Below are 20,436 nucleotides of genomic sequence, written 5' to 3' on the forward strand. Positions count from 1 at the left end.
GGGTTGTGAGCGCAGCCCTGTACGGGGCTGAACTGTGGGGTTTGCAGAGAGTTGATACCCTGGCCCATCTCGAAAACAACTTTCATAAAGATCTGATGAGGCTACCCCACAGTACTTCTACAATCCCTCTCTTGTTAGACACAGGCACACGTCCAATCTGTGAGCAAGCAAAATTGCGTCCCCTGCTACTCTGGTCTCGGATATGGAATGTCCCTGAACTCTGTAGCTATGCTGATGCCCTAAGAGATCTTCTGTCGCTTCCAGGTTGTAATAAGGTACCCTGGTTGAGGGAAGTCAAACTCCTGCTCTATGAGCTGGGTCTGGGAGATGCCTGGGTCAACAAAACTGCACCTCCCAAACAGCTACTTAAGAAGGTGTATTGGCTCTGGGTAGATAATAAGCGAATGTCCAACCCCAACCACTGTAAATCTGTCGTCCAGTTCTTGCTAGTTAAGGAGTTACCTTATAGGGAACCCTATCTGGACCAAATTCATAAGTCTGGAGACAGATCGCTGTATTTTAAGTTTAGGGTGGGTGTGCTCCCTTTAGGACTGTTCACTTCCTCTTGGAACCCTCCGCTCCAAACGCTCCCTTACTGCCCGTTCTGTGTCACAAAGGTTGAATCTGTCGCCCACTTTCTGTTTGAGTGTAAAATTTATGCAGCGCCAAGATCGAAATGGCTAAAGCCCCTGTGTAAGACTTTGGGAACAAGGTCACATGTTGAAGCCCTACGTATATTGCGCTCAGATGCACGCCCGTTTTTTGCATGTTGCATGGCGAAATTCTTAGGTTGGGCTTGGCGCTTAAGAACCTCAAGGTTGTTGCTGCTCCAGTAAAGTGTCCCTTGGTAAAACTGAATTCAAGCTGGTGTATATATGGAAAAAGTTTATTATTATCTGCACATTTGTTCTTATTGCTTTTATTCTTCGAATCTTAAAGTACAATATTGTATATTCCGTACTGTTTTTATTGATGTTGTACTGCTTTTTATGATACGTACTGTATCGAAATAAAGTTATTACTTGCTATATTCAGTGGTGCTTGTAATACGGTGGCCAAGATATCCTTCACGTTTGTGTCTGAGTAACCCGGCCAGCGAACTCTAAATCAGGCTCTTGACACTTTGCAATGTTGCTGCTGTTAACTGTGCACCATTACTTCCTCAGAGGTCACGGGCAAGAGACACCTGGTCGCCTGTAACATACTTTTTATAATTACAAATGTGTGACAACACCACATAACACCGCATAAGCAACAAGTGCAGATTAAACCGCAGGGTTCAAATAAACCCACACACACCGTAAGATTAAACCTGTACTAAACACACAAGCCTCAATAACAGGTAGATAATACTAAGACTAATGGACACAATGAAGCAGACCTAGCGATACATGCATAGCACAGATAAGATAAAGGTCTTGATTTATAGTTTGGTGAGCAGGGTACTCCTTCACAAGCGTGGTGGAGTGTCCCGTCCAACGAACGGATGGTCTGCCTGACCTAGTGCAAGTCAGCTGCATTGTTATGTGTCCAGCCTTACTTGAGTGCCATCGGTGTAAATACATCGGATGGCCCTTCCTCTCTAGATCAGGCAGTCTGATGTATTTTTCTCTTGTTCAGGACCACCAGGGAATACCTGGCAGCCATGATGAGAATTTCTTTTTAAATGAATCCCACATCCTGGGAGAAAATTAATCAGGGAGAAAGTTCCAAGGGTGTGAGGGTGATTAGTTATTGGTTTTTAAAAACAAACTCCAGCTTTGGAAGCTTGTTTTTAAAAAACACAAAAGTTGGTGAATGGCTGCCTGAAACATCCCCAAGGGATCCAGAGAATTGTAGATCAACTTCCTATAGATGGTTGAGATTGCTTTTTCGGTCAGTGGATTAGTTAGCAGCTAGTAGGGATGCATCAGGTAAATTCCCCCTTCCCAGATGTGACCTTGCAGAGCGTGACCCACCTGCAAATGTAAGAAACGTTTTTAGTCACCTAATTCATACTTTTGTTGTAGGATCGTGAAGGACACAAGCGCCTGTCCCCTCCACACATCGCCCGGCCAGTCTAAGCTAATCAATCCTCATTTTGTGAAGCCCTGCAATCCTCCCACTGCACTTAAGAGATCACCATCATACAGTGGCGTAATTTCAGTCAGCTTACCTTCTCAGCCTAAACACTTGGTAGCCTCTTTCCACGCCCTTACCACTTTTTGGGTATGAGTAGATATGGTGCACTCATACTCTCTTCAATACAGCACCGGGGTGAGGTAACCTCTCTTGCCCATGGCCAATTGATCTACCCGGTTAGCAGGATCCTCACGGTCCGCAAAAACCCGGTTGTTGACTGCCACCAGCTGCGTGACCCAGTTATACTTGAGAATGCTCCGGACTGCCAGTCCACCTTACTCTCCCCTCTACACCTTACTAAGCATGAAGTGCAACCATCCCACAACAGGAGCCAAAGTTCTCAGTCTACCTTTTGAAAGAAAATGTCTGGTGGGATCTTAAAGGATGTTTTTTGCACGATGTACAGGAGACCCTGGAGGGTCATCACAATAAATAGGGCAACTCGGCCCAGTAAGGAGAGCGGGAGTGCCCGCAAGTGTGGGGCATCCCGTAATTTCTGGAGTATGTTCCTGCCTGTGGCTCCCTTGTAATAAACACGCCCAAATATTTATGGTTTAAATCTTTATTAATTTTTAGACAGAAGAAAAACAGGACCCTCAGCTCCCACGACAGAATTCAAAGTATAACATTACCACAGGCAAGAAGCATGGAGCGGGTCCACAGAATCAACAAAAGAAGAACAAATAAAGAATTTCCCAAACTAATCGCCCACCCGCCCCACCCGTCCCATGTCCACCGAAAAACGTAAAATTGGAAGGGATAAAGGGGAAGGCTACGCCCTGATCAGCGTAATCTTGTATGAATTTTCGTGGAACTGTCACTAGGAATCTGCGTGTCTGGGAGACGCAGTAGTCGAAGATATCTGGGGCATGTCAACTCTCGAAATTCGGACACCAGGAGGGTCAAGAAGGGTCGCCACAACTCAGGGAACTCCGACCCCCTAGCAGCCAGTGTGAGTTGCTCTGTCGTATAGTACCAGTTAGTAACTATCTGACTCATGAAAGTACGCCTTAATTTCATTGCCCTTGATTCATACTCTGGACCGTAGTTGAGGGATAGGTCTAGGCATAGTCCTTGCAACACACAATAGATTTGCGTGCGGCAGAGGCCAGAACTCAAAAGTCAGGGTACCAGAGACAAGTAGGTGGTAACTCAGGGCAGGGGAAAGCACCTGTTGTCCGTGGAGGGGAAATTCCCATCTCAAAAATCTACATTAAAAATAAATTATAGGATTCTTTTTTAAATATCTGTTTGGTGCCAGTCCACATGACTTTAAGATCTGCCTTTGGGATTCTATGTTACAAGTCCATAGGGTACATTTATCCTTTGTGAGCTTAATAAAATGTTGGAAATTCTACAAATCCTCACTCCTAGATCCAAGTACTCTCAGGCTACCATTCTACACTTTGCTCTGTCTGAAGAACAGCTCAACATTTTCAAAATTCTGCAATTCTGTATTGATATGGCTTGTAAATTATATTTGGGGAAATTTACATGTATTATGTATTAACTATTTAATTTTAATACTATAGGTGATTGAAATTACGGATGAAGAAAGCAAGATTTAGCACCAGGCAACTGAAGGACATCCAGCATTCTAAGTTTAAACAATTTCCAGAATCTAGGTGTGGCGAGGAAGCGGGAGCTGAGGAAAGTACTATACCTGTAAGTGAAGTCTCTAATTTAGCATTTCATTAACCCAGAGCAAAGTCGTATCTGTGCACACAGCATTAGAAATAATCACAGAAAGAACAATCACAGCATCCTCATCTGAAATATTATCAAAAAGACAAATTACCTCAGCATGACAGAATAACGTTCATCTAAAGCATCATGTAATTTCAGAGAGGAAGCACACACTGCATAAAAGAAAGATATAACAAAAGGTTTCTTCTGCAAACCATCAAAGAAAAGACTCTGAAAGAAGACTCCCAAGCTGACTCATTAACAGCCAAAAGATTGGAAAATCGCTTCTGTTCAACAACCGTTTATAACCTGTTACACAAGTTTGAGACTATCTGCCTCGGGATATAACACCTCGACCCACTCTGCTCACTCTGGCGAAAACCTTAAAAATCCACCACTTTATTGTTTTCATGACCATCTCAGATTGTTTCCTTTTTAATGTGTACTGTTCTGTAATTCTATGTAAATCGCCTCAACATTCTGTTGTGCAGGAGGGATATGTAAAAACTGATTAAATGAGCACCGTTGCACTATAGCTAATGGTAGGTAGAAAGCTTTATTCGAGTTGCATACTCATAAAAGCACAACATACATTTTAGCTATAGCTAATGTAAATAAATCCTCGTCTTCAGAACTACACCTTACACCAAACATAGAAAGGGTAAAATTAACTGATGTTCTGCGACTGGTGAGCCACAATAGTACTGTGCATGGTCTAATGTTCTTAGTTACTGCCATTACTTCAGTGCAAAAAGGTACTTCTCAGTTTAATCGTTAAATATCAGACTAACACCTTATCACTGCATTGCTAAGGACCTATACAAATAGATTTGAGAAAAACTTCAGTCACAAAATAAGTTGCTGCCGGAGAGGCTATAACCAAAAGACTATTATCGGCTAGAAACATTTCGACAGGTGTTACAGGGCTGCATCCAGACATATTTTGCTCAATTCAAGTGTTAAGAAGATTACACACAATTTCTTATACAGATAAACACTGAACATTATCTAAACAAGCTCGACTCTAAAATCGGGTTCCCTCGTACCGTGGCATATAAGCAAGAGAATACTAAATGTAACTCTAGGAATACACCTTATAAAAACACGTGCTGTGAGAATAAATTCAGTGTTCAAACCCGCCTCAATCAAAGCAAAATAACCCAAGTTGGGGAAATAAATTACCTGTGCCAAAAAAGATTCAGCCGTCAATCTCATCTCACTGAATTTGAGAGAATGCACACTGGGAAAAACATCTCTCAGTGCTCTGAATGCCAAAAAAGTTTCAGCAGTAAATATTATCTCACTGAGCATATAAGAATCCACACTGGAGAAAAACCTTATCAGTGCTCTGAATGCCAAAAATGTTTCAGCTTTAAATCTAGACTCACTGCACATGTGAGAATCCACACTGGGGAAAAGCATCAGTGCTCTGAATGCCCAAAAAGTTTCAGCTTGAAATCTCATCTCACTGCACATGTGAGAATCCACACTGGGGAAAAACCTTATCAGTGCTCTGAATGCCAGAAAAGGTTTAGTATCAAACCAAGTCTATATCGACATGCATTAACCCACTCTGTGGAAAAACCTTACCAGTGCTCTGAATGCCCAAAAGGTTTCAACTTTAAATCTTATCTCACTGAACATATGAGAATCCACACTGGGAAAAACCTCTCTCAGTGCTCAGTGTGCCCAAAAAGTTTCAGCAGTAAATATCATCTCACTAAACATATGATAATCCACACTGGGAAAAACCTCTCTCAGTGCTCAGTGTGCCCAAAAAGTTTCAGCAGTAAATCGTATCTCACTGAGCATATGAGAATCCACACTGGGGAAAAACCTTATCAGTGCTCTGAATGCCAGAAAAGGTTTAGTATCAAACGGTGTCTATATCGACATGCATTAACCCACTCTGTGGAAAACCCTTATCAGTGCTCTGAATGCCCAAAACATTTCAAACTTAAATCACTTCTAACTGCACATTTGAGATTCCACACTGGGGAAAAACCTTATCAGTGCTCTGAATGCCATAAATGTTTCATTAACAGAAACAGGCTCACACTGCATATAAAAACCCACACTGGGGAAAAACCTTATCAGTGCTCTGAATGCCCGAAATATTTCTGTCACAAAGGAGAACTCATTAAACATACTAGGACCCACACTGGGGAAAAACCTTATCAGTGCATTGAATGCGACAAATGTTTCAGTAATAAAAACCGTCTAACTCATCATATAAGAACCCACACTGGGGAAAAACCTTATCAGTGCTCTGAATGCCAGAAATGTTTCTATGACAAAAGAAGACTCACTAAACATACTTGGACCCACACTGGGGAAAAACCTAATCAGTGCATTGAATGCAACAAATGTTTCAGTGATAAACGCCATCTCAAACAGCATATAAGAACCCACACTGGGGAAAAACCTTATCAGTGCTCCGAATGCCAAAAATGTTTCATCCGTAAACGTGATCTCACTGCACATGTGAGAATCCACACTGGGGGAAAAACATCAGTGCTCTAAATGTCAGAAAATATTCAGAGGTAGAGATGTACACATGCACCATAAGAAAACTCACCATCAAAAATTATTCAGTGCTCCAAATGCGAGAAAAGCATAAATTTTAAACGCAATCGCACACTACATGAGCAGACGCACAGAGGGGAAAAACATTACCAATGCCAGAAATGCCAGAAATTCCTATTTAATAGGCACACTCTCACTAACCATAAGCGACTCCATACTGATGAAAAACCTTATGAGTGCTCTGAATGCCTGAAAAGCTGCAGAGAAAAACACAATCTCACCATGAGAAACTCCACACTGTAGTAAACCCTTGTGCCATAAAAGCTTGAATCTGAAAGATAGTGTTATGCTTCATGAGAGGTCCCACTCTGGGGAAAAGCCTTACGAGTGCTCGAAATGCAAGCAAAATTTTGGTTACAAATGACTTCTCACTTGTCATGAGCAAACTCACACGGGAGAAAAAAGCCTTATGTGTGTTCTGAATGTCAGATAAGGTTTAGTCTTGAATACATGTCACTTCACATGAGAGAATTCACACTGGACTAAAGCCATATACAGGAGGGGAAAGCCATAAACGTTTTACTCAGAAAGGAGATCTCACTAAACATGACAAATGCATCCACACCAGGTGAAAAGTAAGGCCTATCTTGAGTTGCAGAAAAGCTTCTAACAACCTGACTTTACATGAGAGAGCACATATTGTAGTTGCAATAGGATTCATCAAGAAACTCTTGCAGGATAACTTAGGCTGCCCGCATGCAACCTCCAAAGAAATTTCAGGTTTTGAAAATGTTTTAATTGCAACAAAATCCATAATTTAAGTATCTGAAAGTTACAAAACTCTCAAGGTCTTTACTTGACACAGAGAAGTGTTAGTACTTGCAAAAATCAACTAATTACCAAAAAATTCACAATATTAATGTCTTAAATTTTCTCCACCCAAAAGGTTTCTACTCACCCTTGTTTCTTAACATATGACTGAAATCTAGATTTTCATGATAAGATTAAGCCTAGGCGGTGTTCCTCAATAAAGAACTGTCAAAAAAAACTTTGGCGGTCTACGTGGAGTTCTACGAGCAGCAGAGTGTGTTAGGGTCATGACGTTCGTGGTGATTTTGATCTCCGATTGTTGTCATTGTGAATGGCACCATGTGCAGCGCAGGATGGTGCAACTGCTTCTACTCGAGTGGCAGCTTTGTCAATGCGAAGGAAGGTTTCTCAACGCGAGTGGTAGTGACCTGCCGCGACCACTCGCATTGAGAAATCCGATAACGAATCTCACCAGGAAGTTGATTTTGCTCGCCAACTAGACCTTGGCGAGCGCAAGCAAGTAAAATTTCATCAGGAGGTGGATTTTCCTCGCTCCAGTACATGACGTTGAAGAGCGCGAGCTTGAAAAAGAACCTTGCTACGCTCCACGGTGCAGAGTTTTTAGGAACTCTGCAAGCTCCGCGGTGTACGGGAAACTCTGCAAGCAGAGTTTACCACCCGGAATTAGATAATAAACAACAGCAGGAAAACATAACAAACCAGTTACTTGCCTCAGATACCGCTCTTTCTGGTGGATACTCCTTTAACTACAGATTCCTTACCGTGTGAATATTTCCCACACGCCATACCTGATCCTCAAACTTTAAAGCAGTCCTGCTGCCCGCAGTAGGAGACATCATGCAGCTCAGTGTCGACATCATTCTGCTCTAGAAGTGACAAGCGTAGACACATAGAAGCAGTTCCCATGCGCACTGTGAACAACTACAGAGGTCGATGAGTTTATTATCTCACAGGTCTGTATCACATATGCAGGTCCTGGGCAGATATTAATTCACCATTTTTATCATGATTAGAATTCAGACGAGGCCTTTTCATTTCCAAAAAATCTAATTGTATTTTCAGCAGCAAGTGTATATATAAATCGTTGAGTGATGACTGCACAGTGCTCAAGATGAAAGTGATATGATGAAAAAACCGGCCGATCCACATTTTGTACACAGAAACAGGGCTGTAAATACTTTTGTACAATACAAGTTAAGCAAAGGCGATTCTTAGAAGACATCATTTATATGAAATAGCCCCTGTATAGTCAATGTTTCGACCGTTCCAGTTAATTACCGTGGTCTCAACAGGACGGTAGATCGCCGCCTCTCCAATATGCTTCTCAACTATATTCTATACAACCCAGCAAGGATTCTTCTGTATCTCGGGGCAGCGTACCTGGGAGGAAGTCACATTCAATTAAGCAGATCCAGCGCCCGTTCGTCGGACCAAACAACTGCAGCCAGTGAATCCTCAGCTCGCTGTCAAACAAGTTCAAGTGTGACTTGTTGTGGAGTTGGGTCTCTGCCGGTGACAAGGGTTCCCTAGTCTCTATCTCCCATATGGCCTTCCCATTCCAGAAGTAATACATCCATCGCCACTGTTAAGTCTGGGTGGAATAGGAAGAGGGGTCTGCCACTGGCATAATCTAATTCACTGGAGAACATGTTGGATACTGCCTACAATAGGGTGAGTCAGTGTCTGGAGGGACACAAAGAGGTTTTGCAGCTGCACCAGTTGTAGCAGCAGGTCCCTCAGTGGCATGATGTCCCGGACTTTGGCTTTATGTGCTATGGCTTTGAAAGAACTGGGAGACCTGTTGGGTTAACAGCAGGGTCTGGCGCTGGCAGTATTGAAAAACCCTACTGTAACCAAAAGGGGACGAGATTTGTGATGAAATTGCGTGGCGGAGGCAGACAGACCAAAGGAATCTGCCTGGGGCCTAGTCCACTTTCTTGCTTAAAAGGCGAGAGCCATCGAATAGCTTGTCCATTAACGATGCTCGGGTATCTTTAGAGAACCATATAGACCTAATCTTGGCAATGCACTGTAGTTATATACTCAAGCCAGTCGCCTGACCCAAGCAAAAGGCTAAGTCCAAGTCACAACATAGTGCAAACTTTGCTGCAACACATCTATCCTGAATAGCTTGTGTTCGCCGGCAGAGTTTAGGCCACTGTTTCCCACAGTATTTACAACAAGGGGTGGTGAGGGACAGAGTCTCTGAATTAAACAGAAAGCTCTCACCCAGTCAAGAGATCAGGGCTAGATCCAACACCGTTTTTTAGCTCACTGCACCATCCCAGTTTCAGAACCTGGCTGTATGCAAATTAGTCTGTTCCTGTCCCAGTGCATGATGGGAACAGGGCAAACCAAACTACAAAAGCCAATTCTTACACTGGGAAGGAAACAAGCTCCCGGGGACCGGTTTCTGGCATTACAGCCGTCTTCGGCCCGGTTTGCTTGAATCCTGATGGTGCAATGAGCAAGGGTCTCACATCTGAGAATACCCTTCCACGCTTAGGGTGGACAAAAATATTTACAACAAGGGGTGGTGCGGGACAGAGTCTCTGAATTAAACAGAAAGCTCTCACCCAGTCAAGAGATCAGGGCTAGATCCAACACCGTTTTTTAGCTCACTGCACCATCCCAGTTTCAGAACCTGGCTGTATGCAAATTAGTCTGTTCCTGTCCCAGTGCATGATGGGAACAGGGCAAACCAAACTACAAAAGCCAATTCTTACACTGGGAAGGAAACAAGCTCCCGGGGACCGGTTTCTGGCATTACAGCCGTCTTCGGCCCGGTTTGCTTGAATCCTGATGGTGCAATGAGCAAGGGTCTCACATCTGAGAATACCCTTCCACGCTTAGGGTGGACAAAAATATTTACAACAAGGGGTGGTGAGGGACAGAGTCTCTGAATTAAACAGAAAGCTCTCACCCAGTCAAGAGATCAGGGCTAGATCCAACACCGTTTTTTAGCTCACTGCACCATCCCAGTTTCAGAACCTGGCTGTATGCAAATTAGTCTGTTCCTGTCCCAGTGCATGATGGGAACAGGGCAAACCAAACTACAAAAGCCAATTCTTACACTGGGAAGGAAACAAGCTCCCGGGGACCGGTTTCTGGCATTACAGCCGTCTTCGGCCCGGTTTGCTTGAATCCTGATGGTGCAATGAGCAAGGGTCTCACATCTGAGAATACCCTTCCACGCTTAGGGTGGACAAAAATATTTACAACAAGGGGTGGTGAGGGACAGAGTCTCTGAATTAAACAGAAAGCTCTCACCCAGTCAAGAGATCAGGGCTAGATCCAACACCGTTTTTTAGCTCACTGCACCATCCCAGTTTCAGAACCTGGCTGTATGCAAATTAGTCTGTTCCTGTCCCAGTGCATGATGGGAACAGGGCAAACCAAACTACAAAAGCCAATTCTTACACTGGGAAGGAAACAAGCTCCCGGGGACCGGTTTCTGGCATTACAGCCGTCTTCGGCCCGGTTTGCTTGAATCCTGATGGTGCAATGAGCAAGGGTCTCACATCTGAGAATACCCTTCCACGCTTAGGGTGGACAAAAATATTTACAACAAGGGGTGGTGAGGGACAGAGTCTCTGAATTAAACAGAAAGCTCTCACCCAGTCAAGAGATCAGGGCTAGATCCAACACCGTTTTTTAGCTCACTGCACCATCCCAGTTTCAGAACCTGGCTGTATGCAAATTAGTCTGTTCCTGTCCCAGTGCATGATGGGAACAGGGCAAACCAAACTACAAAAGCCAATTCTTACACTGGGAAGGAAACAAGCTCCCGGGGACCGGTTTCTGGCATTACAGCCGTCTTCGGCCCGGTTTGCTTGAATCCTGATGGTGCAATGAGCAAGGGTCTCACATCTGAGAATACCCTTCCACGCTTAGGGTGGACAAAAATATTTACAACAAGGGGTGGTGAGGGACAGAGTCTCTGAATTAAACAGAAAGCTCTCACCCAGTCAAGAGATCAGGGCTAGATCCAACACCGTTTTTTAGCTCACTGCACCATCCCAGTTTCAGAACCTGGCTGTATGCAAATTAGTCTGTTCCTGTCCCAGTGCATGATGGGAACAGGGCAAACCAAACTACAAAAGCCAATTCTTACACTGGGAAGGAAACAAGCTCCCGGGGACCGGTTTCTGGCATTACAGCCGTCTTCGGCCCGGTTTGCTTGAATCCTGATGGTGCAATGAGCAAGGGTCTCACATCTGAGAATACCCTTCCACGCTTAGGGTGGACAAAAATATTTACAACAAGGGGTGGTGAGGGACAGAGTCTCTGAATTAAACAGAAAGCTCTCACCCAGTCAAGAGATCAGGGCTAGATCCAACACCGTTTTTTAGCTCACTGCACCATCCCAGTTTCAGAACCTGGCTGTATGCAAATTAGTCTGTTCCTGTCCCAGTGCATGATGGGAACAGGGCAAACCAAACTACAAAAGCCAATTCTTACACTGGGAAGGAAACAAGCTCCCGGGGACCGGTTTCTGGCATTACAGCCGTCTTCGGCCCGGTTTGCTTGAATCCTGATGGTGCAATGAGCAAGGGTCTCACATCTGAGAATACCCTTCCACGCTTAGGGTGGACAAAAATATTTACAACAAGGGGTGGTGAGGGACAGAGTCTCTGAATTAAACAGAAAGCTCCCACCCAGTCAAGAGATCAGGGCTAGATCCAACACCGTTTTTTAGCTCACTGCACCATCCCAGTTTCAGAACCTGGCTGTATGCAAATTAGTCTGTTCCTGTCCCAGTGCATGATGGGAACAGGGCAAACCAAACTACAAAAGCCAATTCTTACACTGGGAAGGAAACAAGCTCCCGGGGACCGGTTTCTGGCATTACAGCCGTCTTCGGCCCGGTTTGCTTGAATCCTGATGGTGCAATGAGCAAGGGTCTCACATCTGAGAATACCCTTCCACGCTTAGGGTGGACAAAAATATTTACAACAAGGGGTGGTGAGGGACAGAGTCTCTGAATTAAACAGAAAGCTCTCACCCAGTCAAGAGATCAGGGCTAGATCCAACACCGTTTTTTAGCTCACTGCACCATCCCAGTTTCAGAACCTGGCTGTATGCAAATTAGTCTGTTCCTGTCCCAGTGCATGATGGGAACAGGGCAAACCAAACTACAAAAGCCAATTCTTACACTGGGAAGGAAACAAGCTCCCGGGGACCGGTTTCTGGCATTACAGCCGTCTTCGGCCCGGTTTGCTTGAATCCTGATGGTGCAATGAGCAAGGGTCTCACATCTGAGAATACCCTTCCACGCTTAGGGTGGACAAAAATATTTACAACAAGGGGTGGTGAGGGACAGAGTCTCTGGGTTCAGGACAGACTGATTTGCATATAGCCAGGTTCTGAGCTGGGATGGGGCAGTGAGATAAATAACGGTGATGGATCAAGCCCTGATCTTTGGACTGGGTAAGAGTGGTCTGCTCAATTCAGACACTCTGTTCATCACCACCCCCTTTTGTAAATCGATTTTGGCCACTATAGGTGTGGCAGGGTATACTCAGACATGAGTCCCTTTCTCACTGCTCCATCAGGATTCAAGCAAGCCGGGCCGAAGAGGCTGAAATGCCAGAAACCGGTCCCCGGTAGCTTGTCTCCTTTCTGGTAAAGAATTGGCTTGGTAGTTTAGTCTGCCCTGTTCCCATGATGCACTGGGCCAGGGACAGACTGATTTGCATATAGCCAGGTTCTGAGCTGGGATGGGGCAGTGAGATAAATAACGGTGATGGATCAAGCCCTGATCTTTGGACTGGGTAAGAGTGGTCTGCTCAATTCAGACACTCTGTTCATCACCACCCCCTTTTGTAAATCGATTTTGGCCACTATAGGTGTGGCAGGGTATACTCAGACATGAGTCCCTTTCTCACTGCTCCATCAGGATTCAAGCAAGCCGGGCCGAAGAGGCTGAAATGCCAGAAACCGGTCCCCGGTAGCTTGTCTCCTTTCTGGTAAAGAATTGGCTTGGTAGTTTAGTCTGCCCTGTTCCCATGATGCACTGGGCCAGGGACAGACTGATTTGCATATAGCCAGGTTCTGAGCTGGGATGGGGCAGTGAGATAAATAACGGTGATGGATCAAGCCCTGATCTTTGGACTGGGTAAGAGTGGTCTGCTCAATTCAGACACTCTGTTCATCACCACCCCCTTTTGTAAATCGATTTTGGCCACTATAGGTGTGGCAGGGTATACTCAGACATGAGTCCCTTTCTCACTGCTCCATCAGGATTCAAGCAAGCCGGGCCGAAGAGGCTGAAATGCCAGAAACCGGTCCCCGGTAGCTTGTCTCCTTTCTGGTAAAGAATTGGCTTGGTAGTTTAGTCTGCCCTGTTCCCATGATGCACTGGGCCAGGGACAGACTGATTTGCATATAGCCAGGTTCTGAGCTGGGATGGGGCAGTGAGATAAATAACGGTGATGGATCAAGCCCTGATCTTTGGACTGGGTAAGAGTGGTCTGCTCAATTCAGACACTCTGTTCATCACCACCCCCTTTTGTAAATCGATTTTGGCCACTATAGGTGTGGCAGGGTATACTCAGACATGAGTCCCTTTCTCACTGCTCCATCAGGATTCAAGCAAGCCGGGCCGAAGAGGCTGAAATGCCAGAAACCGGTCCCCGGTAGCTTGTCTCCTTTCTGGTAAAGAATTGGCTTGGTAGTTTAGTCTGCCCTGTTCCCATGATGCACTGGGCCAGGGACAGACTGATTTGCATATAGCCAGGTTCTGAGCTGGGATGGGGCAGTGAGATAAATAACGGTGATGGATCAAGCCCTGATCTTTGGACTGGGTAAGAGTGGTCTGCTCAATTCAGACACTCTGTTCATCACCACCCCCTTTTGTAAATCGATTTTGGCCACTATAGGTGTGGCAGGGTATACTCAGACATGAGTCCCTTTCTCACTGCTCCATCAGGATTCAAGCAAGCCGGGCCGAAGAGGCTGAAATGCCAGAAACCGGTCCCCGGTAGCTTGTCTCCTTTCTGGTAAAGAATTGGCTTGGTAGTTTAGTCTGCCCTGTTCCCATGATGCACTGGGCCAGGGACAGACTGATTTGCATATAGCCAGGTTCTGAGCTGGGATGGGGCAGTGAGATAAATAACGGTGATGGATCAAGCCCTGATCTTTGGACTGGGTAAGAGTGGTCTGCTCAATTCAGACACTCTGTTCATCACCACCCCCTTTTGTTTCCCACAGGGCATGATTACATTTGGGAGCATTGTCATTGAGACGCTCCAGGATTTAGCGATGTGCAAAAAAAAATCGCCAGTTTTGTAACAAATCTGCATTTTTCATAAAAATTCCAGTGAATGCTACCTCGTCCTTGCATTGATCCAGCGCTCGCCAATGGGCCAATAAAGGACGAGTCTCAGCAGCAGGCAAGTGATGTGTTCTTGGTTTATTTACTCCTCACCGGCCTGCCTGCTGTTTTGCATTCATCTGGAGGGCTTTGGACTCCACCACCAGACAGTAGGACCTTCTTGGCTGTAGCATGGACTCGTCTCCAGCCAGAGGAGAGAACAGACTGTACGTCGTAGAACGGGGCACCAAAAAGAATATCAGGTATGTTATACTGGCATGCTGCAGCAGTGTGCGCCTGTCTCCTCCACTCCTACAGCTTGCCCGTTCTTCCTTATCCTCGCCAAGGGCTGTGGATGCCCTAGGCAAGGAAATCGAAGGGGGCATGGGCAAACCAGCATGATGGCCCCTGAGAGGGGGCAGTATATTAATGCAGGGGTCCAGCTCCCATGGGGGATGTGGTGGGACCAGGGACAAGGCAAGATTTAAATGCAGTGGAACACCGGTCCCAGTGGGCCAATATTTTTCTAAAGGGGCCCACGTAAACGCGCCAGTGCCCCGTTCACTGCTTGAAAAAACAAATGGTTGAGCCCTCTGGTCTTTATTTGGTGGCTCCCACTCACACCTTCTCATCCAGCTTTCCCTCACTAGTGTTTTGGTGCTGGGGGTCCAGTGTTTTCAGGATACAATGGTGAGTGTAGACGGTAGTGTTTGGCAATAGGGACAATGGTAGGGTAGGGGTCATGTGGGTGGGGGTGGCAGGATAGAGGGCAGTGTTATGGCAGAAGCAGACAGTGTAGCCATGTAGTGTTTTGAGGGTAGATTGCAGTGTGAGGAAGTAGCTTTAGGGCAAGCAGAAAGGGCCAGTGTTTTGTGGAAACGGATGATGGCAGTGTTTTGGGGAAAGGGGCTATGGTGGTGGGTGGGGTTGGTGGCAGTGCTTTGTGGTAGGGTGGCATGGAAAAGGGCTAGGCTATTCTAACTCCTTTTTGTTCTTTTGTGGAGTCTAGGAGGGTAGATTATGTAGGTTTTAGAGCTCTTGGGCTGTCTGGTAACTACAATATACTCTTGCTGCTTCAAGGCTCCGGTCGGTCTGGGGTTCAGTACACTTCTGGAAAACTCAGAACCTTGTGGGATGGATCCATATTTTTGAACTCCCACTTGCAAAGGGTGGAAGTAACATGTGTGCCCATCTCCCTTTCACAATTTGCATCATGCCTATCCTATCTTTTACAGGACTGGCCCACCGGAAACTCTTTGTTTTGTAGCACATTTCTGTTTTTTTTTTTGCATTTTTCAAATTATTTGATTTTGAGGATATTAAGTGTTTACAACAGGGGTATTCAACCTTTTCTGAAGTGAGAGCTACTTCTGATCAGTGAAAGTCTTGAGATACTCAAGGCTAATCATCTTGCACATTGTTACTAGTCAGTTTGTCAAGTAGGGCCTTTTAGATTGAAGACTAACCATCTGTCTGCGCCTTTCGCGCCATGGTACTCCTATGATCTCAAGAAATGTAAAAGAAAATGTAGGCACCAATAGCAATTTTGGAGGAAGAGTTACAGCCTACTGTTCAACACAGTTAAATCACTTTCATCCTTTGGTTATAAAAATGTAGCAACTCCCAACCGAAAAGCTGTGATGAACTAGCCGAATTCTTTTTTCCAAAGTAAATAAAATATTCCTGGATTTTAAGATAACACCAGATAATCTTCAGGGACAGATACAGTGGAGGAACGTACGGTGAATAAACTAACCTACCATTTCCTGGTAATGAGTACATTCACCCCACTTTCTGAAGAGAAAATCTCTAATCTTATCAACACTATGAAATGTGGAGCCCTGCAGATTCTTGCCCTCCATCCGGTGGTTCAACACCTAACAGGTTCACTGTACGGCAGGACGGACAAACTCAGCTGCCGATGCATAATGGATTACAAATGGCATCTTCTCTCGAAGGTGGTGCAAGGTCTCCTTCAGCAGTGGAGAGAGCCTTGGTTAGATCTATTCACCACCGAAGAGAACGCTCAATGTCAGCAGTTCTGCGTGTTAGAGTTTCCAAGGCGGCTCTCACTCGGCGACCCTTTTTGTTGCGAGTGGAGTTGCGGCCTCCTGTACGCCTTTCCGCCTGTACCACTTCTGCCAAGATTGCTGAAGTAGATCAAACGCGACCAGTCCCAAGTCATTCTTGTGGCTCCTGACTGGGCACGAAGAGTCTGCTACGCTGAGCTCTTGAGCATGGCCATCGATCCTATTGTTAACAGATTTCTGAAGTGCATTACTCATCTCTTTCCTCCTTCTCCTTTCGTAATGCCCCAGTAGGATTTGAATCTTGTCCTCACTTATCTGATGTGTGCTCCCTCTGAGCGCCTACATAATTGTCCTATTTGCTTCCTTTGAAGACTGCTTTTTTGCTTGCCATCACCTCTGCTTGCATTTTAAAAAATCCACCAGGTCAGACAGAGAGATTGTCTGCAACGCAATAGCGCTTTTAACTACACTTTTAATAATGGTATCTAGCGCCGCTTACCTGCCTTGTACGTGTTCCCCCTGGTCCGCCGCGGCTTGTGCCGTTTGTGCAGAGGGGATCAACACGGCCATCTTTGCTCCCTTGCTTCCCTGGATGCTAGATCAGCGGTCCATGCGCTGGTGTAGTCCCACCCACTTCCTCTAGCTAAAAGGAGGTGCGTCGAGCGGACACCCAGCTGAACATTTTAAAAAATCCACCAGGTCAGACAGAGCAATTGTCTGCAACACAAAAGCGCTTTTAACTTCACTTTTAAAAATTGTATATTGTGCCGCTTTCCTACCTTGTATGTGTTCCCCATGGTCCGCCGCGACCTGTGCCGTTTGTGCGGAGGGATCAACACGGCCATCTTTGCTCCCTTGCCTCCCTGGCCACTAGGTCAGCGGTCAATGCGCTGGTGTAGTTTCGCCCACTTCTTTTAGCTAAAAGGAGGTGCGCCGAGCAGACACACAGCTGAAGATTTAAAAAAATTCCACCAGGTCAGACAGAGCGATTGTCTGCAACGCAATAGCGCTTTTAACTTCACTTTTAAAAATGGTATCTTGCGCTGCTTACCTGCCTTGTGGATCACTGACAGAATATCGACAGTCAAAATATCGACTTGCCAAAATATCGAGGTAAAAATATAGAATGCCAGAATATCGACTTCCTATCTACAAACAGGTAAGTACAAAAATATCGACTCCAAAATATCGATAAGAAAAAATATAGACAGTAAAAATATCGAATTTTTTAAATATCTTAAAAGTAATTTAAAACTAATATAATAATAAATATAATTAATTTAAACATACTTAAAATACTTAAATAAACTTAAAATTAATAAATAATTAATGTAACTTAATTTTTTTTTTTAAACATATATATATATATCTCCTTCTATGCTGGCGTAGCGTACTGTCGTGGCTACGCAAGGCGAAGCTGCAAGGAATTGATTTTCATATATATAGGCATATACAGGCAGTAAACGTGTCCTCTCTTATGTAATAACAGAAACTGGCAGGAAAATGTATATAAATAAATTCATCACCTGCAGCACACAGTACGCCGTCTATTGCTTACAGTGCCCCTGTGGCTTACGCTACATCGGGAGCACGATCAAGGAGATCAAGCTCAGAATATTAGAACATATGCGAGCCATCGACAAAATAGATCAGACCTATCCGGTGGCTCGTCACTTTGCGGAGGCCCACAACCGAGACCGGAATAAGCTTCAGTATTTCGGCCTCGACATTGTACCCCCGAATATACGTGGAGGTGACCGCCTACGCAGATTAAGGAGACTAGAGTCCCGATATATTATCGATCTGTGTACGAAACATCCCAAAGGTCTTAACAGTGGGGAGGAGATGGCTTTCCATCTAGGGAAATGAGTAGAGAACAACATTTGGTATATACTACTCCAAGATGATAGTTCATCCTATTAAACTGTAATTAGAACTCTTTAACATCATCGTATATGGAATAATTGTATACCAATGTACATAATAGCTCTGAAACTCCTATCTGATTTTTTGTCATGTATATATTAATTGTGTGAGAGACTCTTCATATCGTTATTTAATTCACAGTACCTGTCTTGTTGTACAACTTCCTACTGCGAATCTAGGAAATATTACAAATACTGTGTGATCCAGATCGAATGAATTTAAATTTGATTGGGAATAACGTATGGGTACAACTTAGATGTCTCCCACATATCTAGTTTTCCACTGTATATAAGATGCACTTTAATCACACATGTTCCATTTTTGAACTCATGTTATAATTTTCATATGAAATATGATCGATTATTGTGAATAATTATACATGCCCCTTCTGTTGTTGCATGCGACGCATCTCACTCCATATATATCCCACTTTTTCCCCCCTTTAGCTACGCCCATCCTTCGGCTGTGGTTTGGGAAGTGACTTATTCTCTTTTTGTGTACAGGTGATTTGGACTATGTATTGTATATGGGGACATTAGCCGATCCACGGCTGTATGGTTTATGTCTATCTCATGATGTTTTTTGATGTTGACACGCCACACATGGAATAATGCGATTGCCCATCTGTGGGCTTTACTATGCAATTTGCTATTCTGTGTTATATATATTACACACTACAAGATGGCCGCATTTGTTTCTTGCGAGGCGCAAGTCCCCTTGTTTGTGTCCATGCCTGACTGGAAGTGGGAGTGATTATGCTTGTTTAAAACAATGTCGGAAACAAACACAGTGCATCACACACTGACGAAGGCAGACCGCCGAAACGCGTCTGTGTGCACCCCTCCGCTAAAATAAAATCTAGCGCGTTTGTAACCCTCAACCTCGAGTGCTGTCTTATTCTCTTCCAGGAGTGGGAAGGATTTTGGAGCGTTAATATATATATATATATATATACATATTATAAACAAAACATATACAATATTTTTTTCGTAGGATAGCGAGAGGGTTAAATTTACTATTCACACTCCAGAGAGTGCAACAGTAGGGTAAGCGTTGGAAAGCGTTGGATAGAGTAAGATGTCCACGAACCGCCGACAGCACCCACCGACGAGTGAGCAGCCGCTTTTTCGTGGAGAAAAGAGCGTGTTTGAAGTGCGCGGCTGCGCACCGCCTGATCCAATCTGGGAGTTTGAGTCCGGTCACGGATTACGGAGAAGTACGCGAGCCCCGTGTCTCCCGAGGAAGACGTCTCCGGTGAGCATTGCATGTGACTGTTAATCGTATACTCCCATCTCTGCACGTCAGGGAGCATTGGAATTGTGTGGCCAGGCGACAGAGGATTGAGGCTGCAGACGCGCTTCTGAACTGCGGGGGTGGTAGCACTACTTGTATGCGCGAGTCTACAGTACAAGTCTAATACTGTTTTTGACACGTGCTACTCCGACATGTTTTCCGATGCGGAACGGCAATCGGCAGCAAAGGGCATGTTTAAAAGGCAGACAAGATCGCCTGCATCAACTGAACCGCCTACAGTGGAAACGCCCAGTAACCCACTCTTAATAACAATGACTAAATTGGAACGTCTCCATGAAAGGGAAATCCGTAAATGGTGGGAGGCGACAAGCCTCACCAATTATATCGAAGAAGAAAGGGTACCAAGGGGGTTGAGAGTTCATACTGTTCCCTCCTACGAGAATCCGGACCCGCAACTGCTCACGGACTGGTTCGAACACACTGCTCAATACTGTGAGGGCACACTTAAAATACTCGTGAAATATGCTTGGAGCGACAGGGAGCGAGCACTGGCAGACATTCAAGTAATTGACAACGAACTTGAGAATGAAACTGATCCTAGCCGAGTAGCAAACATCACACAGATGAAGGAACAAATGAAGGCCAGGCTTGTAAAATATGAAGCCAAAATAAGACTCCGCAAACAGGAGAAATACGAGAGGGACGCAAATGACTATCTAACTGGACGCGTCCTCACGTATGCGAAAA

General features: G+C 44.9%; 1 long non-coding RNA gene across 1 annotated transcript in view; it reads left to right on the forward strand.

Annotated features, from left to right (window-relative positions):
- Positions 1-3,681: 3,681 nt before the first annotated feature.
- The window catches only part of LOC147737146 (uncharacterized), a 113,284-nt gene continuing 96,529 nt past the window's right edge, over positions 3,682-20,436 (forward strand). Inside the window, exon 1 of the long non-coding RNA XR_015310145.1 lies at positions 3,682-3,786. This is a non-coding gene — a long non-coding RNA (uncharacterized LOC147737146). The remainder of the gene's footprint in view (positions 3,787-20,436) is intronic.

Source organism: Lissotriton vulgaris, chromosome 1_1, assembly GCF_964263255.1.
Source record: "Lissotriton vulgaris chromosome 1_1, aLisVul1.2, whole genome shotgun sequence".
Lineage (NCBI taxonomy): Eukaryota > Metazoa > Chordata > Amphibia > Caudata > Salamandridae > Lissotriton > Lissotriton vulgaris.